Here is a 14,497-nt window from a genome sequence, read left to right as displayed (position 1 = left end):
TAAGTGATACAGAGCTGTTCAAGGTCACCAGCTTCTCCCTTAGAGTTTCTGGAGTGTATATATTGCCTATTAAAAATATTTCTTTTGATTCAAATGAAGATGTATTCACATGAAAACTCAATGTTTTCTCCATTTTTGTCACTTGGGTTATCATTGTCTTATCAGTTCTGTATAAGCTAGGTTTCAAAATAGGTGGTAGGGCAGGGGAAGGAAGAGGAATGCTTAACTAAGGAGGAGTAAATGGCCAGCTTCATTTCCTCACGTCTGTCCAATCCAGTCATGATGAAAAAAACAACAATAACAACAATAAAAAACCCAGATTCATCAGGGCAGCAACTACTGCTATGCCCCTTCATTTTATTCTATTGTTAATATATAGTTACCAATGTGCATCCCCATCCAATTACTTAGTAACTATTAGCCCAACCTCTAGGGTATGAATGTTAGAAAATTGTTCCCACTACAACCCAGTGTCTTTTTAAAGAAATTTTGCCTGTTCTCCCTTTCTCAACCTTTTCTTTTGGAAATATATTTGAAATGTAGGAAAATATGTAAAGTTTCGGTTTTCCTCAAAATAAAAATAATAGCAACTAAACATAGCTTACTATGTACCAGTCATTGTGCTAATTGCTTTACAGTTATTATCTCATTTGATCTTAACAACAATCCTGGAAGGTAGATACTAATATTATCCCTATTTTACAGATTAGGGAATTGAGCCAAATAGATTAAGCAACTCTGGGTCACACAGCTAAGAAGAGTCTGAAGTTGGATTTGAACTCAGATTTTCCAGATTCCATGCCTGGTGCTCTATCCACTGCTCGCCAAACAAAACAAAATAACATTTTTTTAAGGGGTTAAAAGCCTGATAATTGCTATCCTTCTTTTATTTACCATTAGGGGACCAAAACATGGCAGAAAGTTTTCTGTAGAAACTGAAAGAGACGGTTTTCTGGCTGTGTTTTTTTTTTTTTTTTTTTTTTTTTTATTGATATTGCCAAGAGGTTAGCAGAACAAATCCAGAGCATCTCCCCAGCATCTCCCAAAGATTACTTGGCTTCTAGCAATACCTCTCTGTAATTGTAGGAGACATGAACAAAGTCACCTTTCTGGGCTACACACATAAACTTCAGCCCAAGTGGGGGAAGCTGAAGAACAAAGAGAACCCCGACCATACTTAGGTGAGCCTATTAAGGCAGCCCTGCGAAACTGGTGATTTTCTAGCAGTATTTCCTCAGTCAGAGATCCCCTGAGGGTTTTCTTGATTTATGTTTATTGCATGACTTCAACTCCTTATTCCTCCTGCCCCTCTACTAGTTTTAAAGGCAAATAAGCTCAGCTCTCTGAAATAGCATGAGGATTATAGATGATATCTTGGCAAGGCTTATAAAAACACTAGATTTCAAGTCAGGTGACCACATTTTGAATTATAGTTGTTTTACCTGTATGATTCTGGGAAAGTTGCATAACTACACTGGGCCTATTTCCTCATCTATAAAAATCAAAGGATTGGACTAAAAATTCATTGCATTTAAAAATTTATGATTGATACTAAGATATAGTTCCTACTTTTTTTTTTCAGGTCCAAACCTGTATAGATAACTCCCATCATGGAAATTCCTTTCACCAGGACAAGTTGGTAATTTATCTGTAAAACTAGTAGTCTTAGGGAGTTATCTGGAACACTCAGAGGTAACTTAATTTTCTCAGGGTTGCACAGTGACAAGTAAGGAGTTGAATGGCTCCAAAATCATTGAACTACTTGAAATACTGAGTATTTAAGTAAGTTACCTATAGCCACAAAATTAATATGTGTCAGAGTTAGAACTTTAAGCTAGGTCTTCCTAAAGTATTGGGTCAACCTTTCTATTATACTAGAACCAATGCTTATTATATTCCCATTCATAAAATCATTAATCCAATGATCTCATGAATCTTATCATCAGAACTCAGGATCTGAGTGACTTGAAATCTCTTAGAAAGTAATGGTCCTTTATTTTAAGTTTATCAAGTTTATGGAATTTCGAATTTATAAATTGTGGTCAAATGAGGAATTCATTTATTTCATACATCCCAAGACTCCAAACTTAAAAAAATTCACAAGCAATGGCAGCAATGGTAATATACTATTGGAAAACAGCCATGGTCTATTAGATATTATAAATACCTAAAAAAAAAGGGGGGGGGAGGAAATAAATGAAGTTCAGAGAGCTGTGTATGATAAATCATGGAATTCCCAAGTACAGAAGTTTGAAAAGACCGCTAATAGCTGCTGAAGTCCACTAGGTGGCACTTCTAATCAGGATGTATCATTGGCAGAAATGATTATATTTTGAAGGGCATATAATGGGCAAGAATAACTTTGGATGTTAAAATCTAAATGAAGGATACTTTTTATTTGGATGGATTTATGGTATATGTCATAACAACCCCTTCCTGCCTTTTCATTGCATTCAAGGTTCTTGACCATGTTTCTTCAGAAATACTTGGTAAGAGATTATTTCAGGTTTTTTAATAGTTCATGTATTCCAATGCACTATTCAGGCTGTCCATCTGTTATCTTTTGTGGCTGACAACCTTTAATTCTGGAAAGACACATCTCTCTTCAAGGAGATGCTTCATGTGTGAATCATTCCATCCCATGATCTTCCTTTTGCTCTTTAAATCACTAGCAAATTTGATTCTCTTGAAAATATATTGCTCCATGATTTACAGTCACAGGACATCACCAGGAGAAAAGTTCTGTTGCAGAGGGGAGTAGTTTAGGATTAATGAAACTGTTACACAATTTCTTAAATGGACTACGACTTATTCCATTCCTCCTATTCAATTCTGGGACCAGATAATAATACTTAATAATAATAAAAGTTTATATCTATGTATTACTTTAAGTTATGTAAAATGCATAACAGTTATTTTCTCATTTGATCCTCACAACAACACCAAGGAATAATAATATATTATTATTAATATTATATTAATTATCTTAATATAATATTATATCCCCATTTTACAGGTGAGGAAACTAGGCTGAGAGCAATTTAGGGCCTTGCCAATGGTCACTGTTTAGAGGTACCTCTGTGTTTTTTGACAGTCCTCTGGCATAACAGAATACCTCCTGGAAGAATGTATTGCATTGTTGATGCATACTTTCCAAAATTGAGCTTACAGCACCATGAGTAGATACAGCTATTTTAAGGTTTAGCTCTAAGTTGTTAGTTGTGAGTTAAATTGTGGTTCTTTAATCTAGTTTACATCAAAAACCTGTCAAAGATATCCAAGGTAAAACAAACCCTTTAATGAGTCCAGATGCTGAGAATAACCTGTAAAACAATGGGGATCAGTTCAATGAAAAGTATAATTGCAAGTAATGAGGTAAAGGAGGAAAGGAAATAAGGAAAGGGAGCCCAGTTTATGACTCATGTACATACACTAACATAGAATGTGATTCATGTAAGAGTGGTCCTATGTTAGGGAGCAAAGAGTCATGGGCCCATTCAGTAGGAAGGGCATGCTGCAGTGGGAAAGTGTACTCCTGCTAGAGGGTTTGTATACTCCAAGGTGTCTTGCTGAGAGTGAAGTTCTTATACTCTGATTTTAGGTGGTCCACCTGGAGCTAAGCAATGTGCATTATTGGGGTCAGGGCATAAAATCCTTTGGGGGATTTGTTAATCAGGGAGAACAGGTTACTACCTAGTATCTAGTGGATAAAATGTTGGTCCTGGAGTTAGAAATACCTGAGTTCAGATCCAATCTTAAATATTTACTAGTTGTGTGGCTATGGGTAATTCAATTAATTTTTTTGCCTCAGTTTCCTCATTTGTAAAATGAGCTGGAGAAGGAAATGGTGAACTAATCAAGTATCTTTGCCAAGAAAACCCCAAGTGTCAGACATGCCTGAAAAACAAGGACATTATCAAGGGGAAAAAGTGATGATAAACAAAATATTATTTGGCACATAAACCTGTACTAACCTCTGAAAAAATATTATTGTCAATATTTTTACATGTGTATTCTGGAAGCCTACAGCTTCTCTCTCTTAAAAACAAAAAAAAATTGATTATATTTGTGCATTCTTTTTTTAAAAATTCCTTATAAATCATGTTGGGACAGAAAAATCAGAACAAAAGGGAAAAACCACAAGAGAAAGAAAAAAAAAGCAGAAGAAGAAAAAAGAAGTGAACATAGCATGTGTTGAATTATATTCAGTGTTCATAGTTCTCTGGATGCAGATGGTGTTTTCCATTCAAAGTTTATTAGGATTTTGTTGGATGACTGAACTACTGAGAAGAACTAAGTATTTCATAGTTTATTTTTGCACAAATTTGCTGTTATTGAGTACAATGTATTCCTGATTCTACTTATTTTGCTCAGCATCAGTTTATGTAAATCTTTCCAGGCCTTTCTAAAATCAGTTTATTTATAATTTTTTAATAAAATAATAATATTCTGTTAACCTTCAAATACCACAGTTTGTTCAGCCATTTCCCAATTGAAGGAAATCTACTCATTTTCCAATTCCTTGCTATCACCAAAAAACTGCTACAAATATTTTCCCTCCTTATGATTTCCTTGGCATACAGACCCAGTAGTGTCACTGCTGAATCAAAAGATATACACATAGGTCTGTGGTGAGTTTTTGACATATTATTTTACACTTTCTCCAGGAATTTTTGTGAAATAATAAGTTTTTTATCTCAGAAGCTGGAGTTTTGGAGTTTATCAAATACCAGATTACTATAGTCATTGATTATTGTGTCATGTGTATCTAACCTATCCCACTGATCTTCTATTCTATTTCTTAGGCAGTATCACATATTTTTGATGACTGCTGCTTTATAATAGACTTTTAAGTCTGGTACTGTTGCCTACAGCCTCTCAAAGTGAGACTATTATAGCGTTCTCAGACCAATTGTTCTAATCCCCATAACAGCCTGACTTGGGACAGTTCTCTGATCATTTAGTTTAGACACCAGAATGAAATAAGATGCTCTTAAGTCATTCAACAGTTAACAAAAGGAGATTTACTTAGCCATAGCAAGGAAGGATATTCAACAAGATCATGCATCATCAAGACAGATGAGCAGAACCAGGAGAATATTGTACATAGTAATGGCAATATTTTATGATAATCAACTATGAATGACTCAGTTCTTCTTAGCAATACAATAATCCAAGACAATTCCAAAGGACTCATGATGGAAAATGCTATCCACCTCCAGAGAGTCTTGATAGAATCTGATTGCAAATAGAAACATACTATTTTCACTTTACTTTTCTCATGTTGTTGTTTTTTTCTTTTGGTCTGTTTTTTCTTTTACAACATGACTAATATGGATATATGTTTTGCGTGATTGTACATATTTAACTTTTATCAAATTGCTTATTATATCAGGAAGGTGGGAGGAGAAAGAGGGAAGGAGAGAGAAAAATTTGAGCTCACATTTTTTAATGAATGTTTAAAGTTGTCTTTACATGTAACAGGAAAAAAATGAGATACTATTAAACAAACAAAAAACATGCATCAAAGGCATCATGAATTGATTTAGTTGAATGAAACTCCCTGCCTCTGAGTTATCCATTCTGGGCAATCACAATCAATCTCAGAAGTAAGCTAAAATCTTCCCAACTGTTTTTATTCAGGTGAACACTTCATCATCCAGAGGGTGGTCTCAATACCTTTTTTTAAAAAGCTTTTTATTTACAAAGCATATGCATGGGTAATTTTTTCAACACTGACCCTTGCAAAACCTTTTGTTCCAAATTTTCTCCTCCTTCCCCTCACTCTATTCCCAAGATGGCAGGTAGTTCAATACATGTTAAATATGTTAAAATATATGTTAAATCCAATATGTGTATACATATTTATACAGTTATCTTGCTGAACCAGAAAAATCAGATCAAGAAGGAAGAAAAAGAAAAACTGAGAAAGAAAACAAAATGCAAGCAAATAACAACAGAGAGAGTGAGAATGCCATATTGTGTTCCACACTCTGTTCCCACTGTTCTCTCTCTGGGTATAGCTGGCTCTCTTTATCACTGAATAAGTGGAACTAGTTTGAATCATTTTATTGTTGAAAAGAGCCACATCCATCAGAATTGATCGTTGTGTAGTGTTCTTGTTGCTGTGTATAATGATCTCCTGGTTCTGCTCATTTCATTTAGCATCAGTTCATGTAGGTCTCTCCAAGCCTCTTTGAAATCATCCTGTTGTTCATTTCTTACAGAACGATAATATTCCATAGCATTCATATACCATAATTTTTTCAGCCATTCTCCAACTGATAGGCATCCATTCAGTTTTCAGTTTCTTGCCACTAAAAAGAGGGCTGCCACAAACATATTTGAACATGTGGGTCCCTTTCCTTCCTTTAAGATCTCTTTGGGATATAATCCCAGTAGAAACACTGCTGGATCAAAGGGTATACACAATTTGATAACATTTTGAGCGTAGTTCAAAATTGCTCTCCAGAATGGTTGGATCTGTTCACAGTTCCACCAACAATGTATCAGTGTCCCAGTTTTCCACATCCCCTCCAACATTCATCATTATCTTTTCCTGTCATCTTAGCCAATCTGATAGGTGTGTAGTGGTATCTCAGAATTTTCTTAATTTGCATTTCTCTGATCACTAGTGATTTGGAGCACCTTTTTATATGACAACATATAGTTTCAATTTCTTCATCTGAAAATTGTCTGTTCATATCCTTTGACCATTTATCAACTGGAGAATGGTTTGATCTATTATAAATTTGCGTCAATTCTCTATATATTTTAGAAATGAGGCCTTTATCAGATCCTTTGGATGTAATACATTTTCCAAGTTTATTGCTTCTCTTCGAATCTTGTCTGCATTAGTTTTGTTTGTATAAAATTTTTTTAACTTAATATAATCAAAATTATCTATTTTGTGATCAACAGTGATCTCCAGTTCTTCTTTGGTCACAAATGCCTTCCTCCTCCACAAATCTGAGAGGTAAAGCACCCTATGTTCTTCTAATTGGTTTATAATATTATTCCTTATGGCTAGATCATGAACCCCATTTTGACTTGATCTTGGTATATGGTGTTGGGTGTGGGTCTATGCCTACTTTCTGTCATACTAGTTTCCAATTTTTCCAGCAGTTTTTCTCAAATACTGAATTTTTATCCCAAAAGTTGGGGTCTTTAGGTTTGCCAAATACTAGATCACTACAGTTATTGACTATTTTGTTCTATGCACCTAACCTATTCTATTGATCAACCTTTCTATTTCTTAGCCAGTACCAAATAGTTTTGATGACCTCTGTATAAAAATGCTGATGATTTATGGGCATTTATTTTGTATCCTGCGACTTTGCTAAAGTTGTGAATTATTTCTAATAGCTTTTTAGTAGAATCTCTGGGATTCTCTAAGTATGCCATAATATCATCTGCAAAGAGTGATAATTTGGTTTCCTCATTACCTCTTCTAATTCCTTTAATCTCTTTTTCTTCTCTTATTGCCAAAGCTAGCATTTCTAATACAATATTGAATAGTAATGGTGATAGTGGGCAACCTTGTTTCACCCCTGATCTTATTGGGAATGGGTCCAGTGTATCCCTATTACATATGATGCTTGCTGATGCTTTTAAATAGATGCTACTGACTGTTTTGAGGAAAAGTCCATTTATTCCTATACTCGCTAGTGTTTTTAATAGGAATGGGTGTTGAATTTTATCAAATGCTTTTTCTGCACCTATTGAGATAATTATATGGTTTTTGTTAATTTGGCTATTGATATAATCAATTATGCCAATAGTTTTCCTAACATTGAACCAGCCCTGCATTCCTGTATAAATCCTACTTGGTCATGGTGTATTATCCAGGGGATGATTTTCTGTAATCTGTTTGATAATATTTTATTTAAGATTTTTGCATCTATATTCATTAAGGAGATTGGTCTATAATTTTCTTTTTCTGTTTTTGTCTTATTTGGGTTAGATATCAGTACCATATCTGTGACATAAAAAGGAATTTGGTAGGAGTCCTTCATTTCCCTATTTTTTCAAAAAGTTTATATAGTATTGGAGTTAATTGTTCTTATTAATGTTTGGTAGAATTCACATGTAAATCCATTTGGTTCTGGGGACTTTTTCTTAGGGAGCTGATTACTAGCTTGTTTTATTTTTTTTCTCAAATAGGACTATTTAAGTAATTTATTTCCTCTTCTGTTAATCTGGGCAGATTTTTTCTATATTTTCGTAAGTATTCCTCCATTTCACTTAGGTTGTCAAATTTATTGGCATAAAGTTGGGCAAAGTAACTCCTAATTATTGCTCTAATTTCCTCTTCATTGGTGGCTAATTCTCCCTTATCATCTTTGAGACTAACAATTTGATTTTCCTCTTTCCTTTTCTAATCAAATTAACTAAAGGTTTATCTATTTTGTTGTTTTTTTCATAAACAAACTCTTATTTATTAATTCAATAGTTTTTTTTTTAACTTTCAATTTTGTTGATCTCTCCTTTTATTTTTAGAATTTCAAATTTGGTATTTGATTAGGGGTTTTTAATTTGTTCTTTGTCTAGCTTTTTTAGTTGCAAGCCCAATTCACTGATCTTCTCTTTCTCTATTTTATGCAAGCAAGTAAGCATCTAGCGATATAAAATTTCCCCTTATTACCACTTTGGCTGTGTCCCACAAATTTTGCTATATTGTCTCATTATTGTCATTCTCTTAGATGACATTTTTGATTGTTTCTATGATGTGCTGTTTCACCCATTCATTCTTTGGGATGAGATTATTTAGTTTTCAATTATTTTAAGATCTATTTTCCCCTGGCCTTTTATTAAATGTAATTTTTATTGCATCATGAGCTGAAAAAAATGAACTTACTATTTCTGCCTTTCCACATTTGATTTTGAGATTTTTATGTCCTAACATATGAACTGCCAAAAAGAAAGTGTACTCCTTTCTGTCTCCACTCCATTTTCTCCAAAGATCTATATACCTAACTTTTTTATTATTCTATTTACCTCTTTAACTTCTTTCTTATTTATTTTGTGTTTGATTTATCTAGTTCTGAGAGTGCAAAGTTGAGATCTCCCACTATTATAGTTTTGCTGTCTGTTTCTTCTTGCTACTCTCTTAATTTCTCCTTTAGGAATTTAGATGCTACACCACTTGGTGCATATATGTTTAACATTGATATTGCTTCATTATCTATGGTACCCTTTAGCAAGATATAGTTTCCTTCCTTATTTCTTTTAATTAGATCGATTTTTGCTTTTGCTTGATTTGGGATCAGGATAACTACCCCTGCTTTTTTTTTTTTTTTTTTTTTTACTTCACCTGAAGCATAATAGATTCTGCTTCATCCTTTTACCTTTACTCTGTATGTATCACTCTGCTTTAAATGTGTTTCTTGTAAACATATTGCAGAATTCTGGCTCTTAATCTAGCCTGCTAAACACTTATGCTTTATGGCAGAGTTGATTAAAACTACTAGTTCTGTATTTCCTGCCCTCTTATTAACCTCAAATTATACTTTTCTCTTTCCTTTTCCCCTTTCCCTCCTCCCCAGTATTTTACTTATGAGCACTATTTGCCTCAAGCAGTCCTTCCCCTTTGGAGAACCTCCCCTTTTCTTATACCTTTCCCCTACTATTACTGTTTTCCCTTCTATTGAGACTACCTCTTCCTTTCCCCCCTTTTCCCTCCTACTTTTCTATAGGGTAAGAGACGTTTCTCAGTGAAACTAAATATATCTAATACTCTTTCTTTGAGCCAAATCTATTGAGAGTAAGATTCACATAATATTCGGCACCCTCCTTTCTTTTCTCAATCACAATAGGTTTTCTTTGCTTCTTCCTGAGATATAATTGCCCTCATTTTACCTCTACTTTCCCCTTTTTTTTCTGTTACAATCCCCTTTACACCTCTAGTTTCATTTTTTATTTTATAATAGTAAAATCAGATTATACATGTATTCTCTATGTATACCCATAACAGAAATACAGTTCTCAAGAGATTTTTCCTTTTTACCTTTTTATGCTTCTCTTGAGTTCTACATTTGGAGGTCAATTTTTTTTTTTTGTTTAGCTCTGGTCTTTTCATCAAAAATAACTGAAACTCACCAGTTTCATTGAATGTCCATCTTCTTCCGTGAAAGATAATGTTCAGTTTATCAGGATAATTTATTCTTGGCTGCATTCCAAGTTCCTTCACCCTTTCAGAATATCAGATTCCAGGACCTTCAATCCTTTAAAGTGGAAGCTGCTAGATTTTGAGTAATCCTTATTGTGGTTCCTTGGTATTTGAATTGTTTTTTTTCTGGCTGCTTGTAATATTTTTTCCTTGGTATGATAGTTCTGAAATTTAGTCCTGATATTCCTTGGGGTTTTAATTTTAGGATCTCTTTCAAGAGGTGTTCAGTGAAATCTTTCAATGGTCATTTTACCTTATGATTCTATGACATTCAGACAGTTCTCTTTGATGATTTCCTGAATAAGAGTGTCTAGGTTCTTTTTTTTCATCATGGATTTCAGGGAGTCCAATAATCCCTAGATTGTCCCTCCTAGATCTATTTATTTTCCAAGTTGATTGTTTTCCCAATTAAATATTTTACATTTTTTTTCTATTTTTTCTTTTTTTTCTTTCTTTTTTTTTTTTTTTTTGCTTTTGCTTGACTGATTCTTGTTTCATTAAGTCATTCATTTCCATTTGTTCAGTTCTGAATTTTAGTGAATTTTTTCTTCATTTACTTCTTTTTGTATTTGTCCAATTGAATTTTTAAATGAGTTGTTTTGTTCTATGGAATTTTTTTCCATTTCACAAATTCTGTTTTTTAAGGAGTTATTTTCTTTTTCTGTTTCACAAATTCTGTTTTTCTGGAAGTTGCTTTCTTTTTCCATTTTATCAAATTGATCTTTTAATAAATTATATGTCTTTTCCAAACCCTCTTGCAAAGTTTTCATTTCCTTTCCCCGTTTTTCTTCTAGTTTTCTTTTGAGATGTTTTTTCATATCTTCTAGGAGAGTCTTATGTGATGGGGACCAGGTTATATCACCTTTTGGGGTTTCATCTGGAAACAATCTGCCTTTAGTTGATATCTGTTTTTCTCTTTCACCATAAAAGCTATCTATCACCAGAGTTCTCTTCACTTTTTACTCATTTTTTTAAAAACAAGTTAAAGTCTACTTTTAGGGCAGGGGAGGTTTTCCAGGCTTCCTCTACAAGCAGTGGCTTCTCACTACTGCAGGGGGTCAGTGCTGACTCAGTCCTGGTGCTGGGTGGGCATGGCCAGGTCCCATGAGATTCTGGTGTTTTAGGGTTCACTATTTACTTTTTGTGTTTGTGTTGGATGTTTTATAACTTCTCTACTGATCTACTGGCTTGCAACCATGACAGAGTAGCCAACACTGCTGTAGATTTTTGTAGATTCCTCCCCATAGATTTTCTGCCTTTGGAGTCTCCACTACCCTGGGACTCTGTGCTGTCTGTGCTGGTATCCGTGGTCAGCCTGCTTGGGCTTGGCTGCCTCCCTCCCATTTCCAATTGAAACAGACCTTTTTAGGTGATCTTCAAATGTATCTTCTGCTGGTAATTTGTTTCACTCCCAATATTTGTGGATTCTGCTGTTCCAGAGCTAATTCAGACTCTGGATTTGCTAATTAGTCTGAGGGTTGTAGGAGAAGTTTAGAAAGAAAAGTGTTTCCTCTCTGCCATCTTGGCTCTACCCCTGGAAATCTGAAGGGAATTGTTTAAAGTAGTAGACAGAAGAATAAAGGGAAGGGGAGAGGAGGAGAAAAGATGGGAGACTATATGTAAAATAGAGTTGTATTCAAGAAAGGCACTTTGGTTTTGATAAAAATCTCTCAATACCTTTTAAGGAAAACTAGTTCAAGCTAGATGGAGTCTGAAAGAGAAGAGGTGGTAGTTAAGCTATTGTTTTCACCATAGTCACACCGCTAATAAGACTGAAGTAGGATTAGAACTTGGTTTCAAAGACTGGTGTTCTATCCAGCCTACCATCTAATTAGAACTCATGGTTCACTTCCCATGCTTATGAACCAAGCTATGCATATACTGGAATTTCCACTTAACTACTTGAGATAAATCAGACAATATACATTCTTTATCCATTTGTTATTTTCCGCATGGAATTCTAGAACAATCTTTTTTAAGTGACTGTGAGCTTCACTGGGGAGACCTTACAGAATTTCAGGGATTGATGATTTTGAAAAGTACCTTCTACAAATATGAGGATCTAAAGACTATTATCATCTATCCTTTCCCCATTGGATGTTGTGTGTACCCTCTATAAAATTATTAGACACCTCTGGTGTGTGTGCTTACTAAAGTATTCTCCCTCCATCTTTGAAATCTGGACCCAAGTCTGCCTTATCTTGAAATAGGAAAGAGAAAGAACAATTCTCTCCCAAGCTACTGAGCCAACTTTATCTGACACAGGCACATAGCTTTGTGTTATCCTTTTTTTCCACCTATGAGAAGAATCTTATGCAGATTCTCTAGGATTGACCCCATCTTTTTTTAGGTTGCACATAATACAAATACTCAGAATCTTTGAAGAAAGCCATCTCTGTGGTTGATCTATCAGGGAACAATGTATCTTAATAGATTCATGGGAAAACCTTGAAGGCTATCCTTTATACTACTAAGTCAAGTGTAATTTTACAATCAATAAACAATAAACATGATGACATTTCATATTTTCTACAGTACTCAGTCAATTCTGAGACTATAAAGATATGGTCTGTTATAAAAATGATGTAACTAAGGCCATCTCTTCCCTTCTGTGTTTCCTTCAAAGTTACCTTTTATCCAGGTGTTGACTACTCTGCTTCAATGAGATAACGTACATAAAAATATTTGATAAGGCTTCAAGAGTTGCATGACTGTCACCAATCATAAGGCTTTCTTTTATAGAGATAAGAAAATAAAGCATATGGATCAGTAATTGCTAATGTCTCCTCAACCACCATTTTTGAGGGGAATGAAACAATGGCATTCTGTGTCATTATAATTTTTTTTTCATTTTTCATTCTTTTGAAGTCTTCCTTATCTTAAGTTATCTTTAAAGTAATTAAATAACAAAGTACCTTTAAATAGTCTTTCTCTCAGCATGGATTTCTTCTGTGGTCATTTGCTTGTGGACATTTGCTAACTCCAACCCCAGTTTCTTAAATGTTAATTGTAAAACTTGAGTGTATTGTTTTAAAGATTTTAGTGGCTAAAAAGATGGTGATTACTTTTAATATATAAATGTATTTTGTACATTTGTGAAAAGGAGATCAAGATCCAAGCTGCCTTCTGTTTTGTGAAGTTGTTAAGAGGTAGAAGGGGATATGAAGAACTAAGATTTTTTTATAACAGTAGCATAAGACTGGGGGATAGTGGGAAGTAATAGGATAGCTAAAATGAACTAATCCAGAATCATTTGGGAAATAGTCCAATCACAGAACTTAAGAACAAGAACTAAGGGCATATATGTCAAGAAAGAAGGGTATATCAAGAAGAAAATTTAGGAAGGTCCTTCCTGTAGACAGAGCTAAGGGGAAACACTTGATTCTGTGTTGAAGGAGATAGCTTATGAATTTTGACCAGAAAACAAATGGGATAGCTTGGGATCCAAACTAGAAGTAACCAACTTCTAGAGGTTTGTCCTCTACAAACCAAGAAGGAGTAGATAGAAATAGCTCAACCTTGGACAGAAGGGGGACCTATGAATCTTGTAAAACCAAGAATCTAGACCAAGAATTGGGAGCTACAGAGTTTAATTAGAAGGTGACAACAGGGAAATATTTCAAAGGGATGTAAAGCTTTTAATCTGAGCCAGTTCTTATGGAACCAACTGTGAGACTGTGCTTTGTGGTTTATCTATTATATATAATTTGATATTCTGGAGGCTCTATAAGAAAGGTTTCTTGCTGATCCACTACTCACAGATTTTTTTTACTGCTCTTCAATTTTCAGATATTTTTGCTATTGATGTCAGAATATCTAGCAGGAAAGAAATCATGTTCTGGCTTGAAGCACTTATATAATTTGCTGTTAGAACAATTGCATAATACAATGTGAAAAAATATTATTTTCTTGCTTCTCATTTCTCAGATATCACATCTTATAGCTATAGTTTTAAACACTTTCCATGCTACAAAAGTATGAGCATTATTGGCTTGAAATAAAGTTACAAATCCAGCAAAGTTTACTTTAGGGAGGAGTGACTAAAATGGTAGATTAATAGTGAGAGCGACCTGAGTTCAAATCCTATCTCAGACACTTAGAGTTGTGTTACCCTAAGTAAATCACTTAATTCCTCATTTCTTCTGTCAATAGGATGGGAAAAACAGCATTTACCTCACAAGACTGTTGTGAGCATCAAGAGAAATATTATGTGTGAAGCATTTTTCACATCTTGAAACACTACATAAGTATTAACATTATTAAGTGTTCTGTTTCTTTTGGTTTCTTTTTCCCTTCCTGCTTTCTTCCTTAACCTTTTGCAGTCTTCTG

The sequence above is a fragment of the Antechinus flavipes genome, chromosome 2 (genome assembly GCF_016432865.1).
Source record: "Antechinus flavipes isolate AdamAnt ecotype Samford, QLD, Australia chromosome 2, AdamAnt_v2, whole genome shotgun sequence".
NCBI lineage: Eukaryota > Metazoa > Chordata > Mammalia > Dasyuromorphia > Dasyuridae > Antechinus > Antechinus flavipes.
This window is presented reverse-complemented; position numbering follows the sequence as displayed.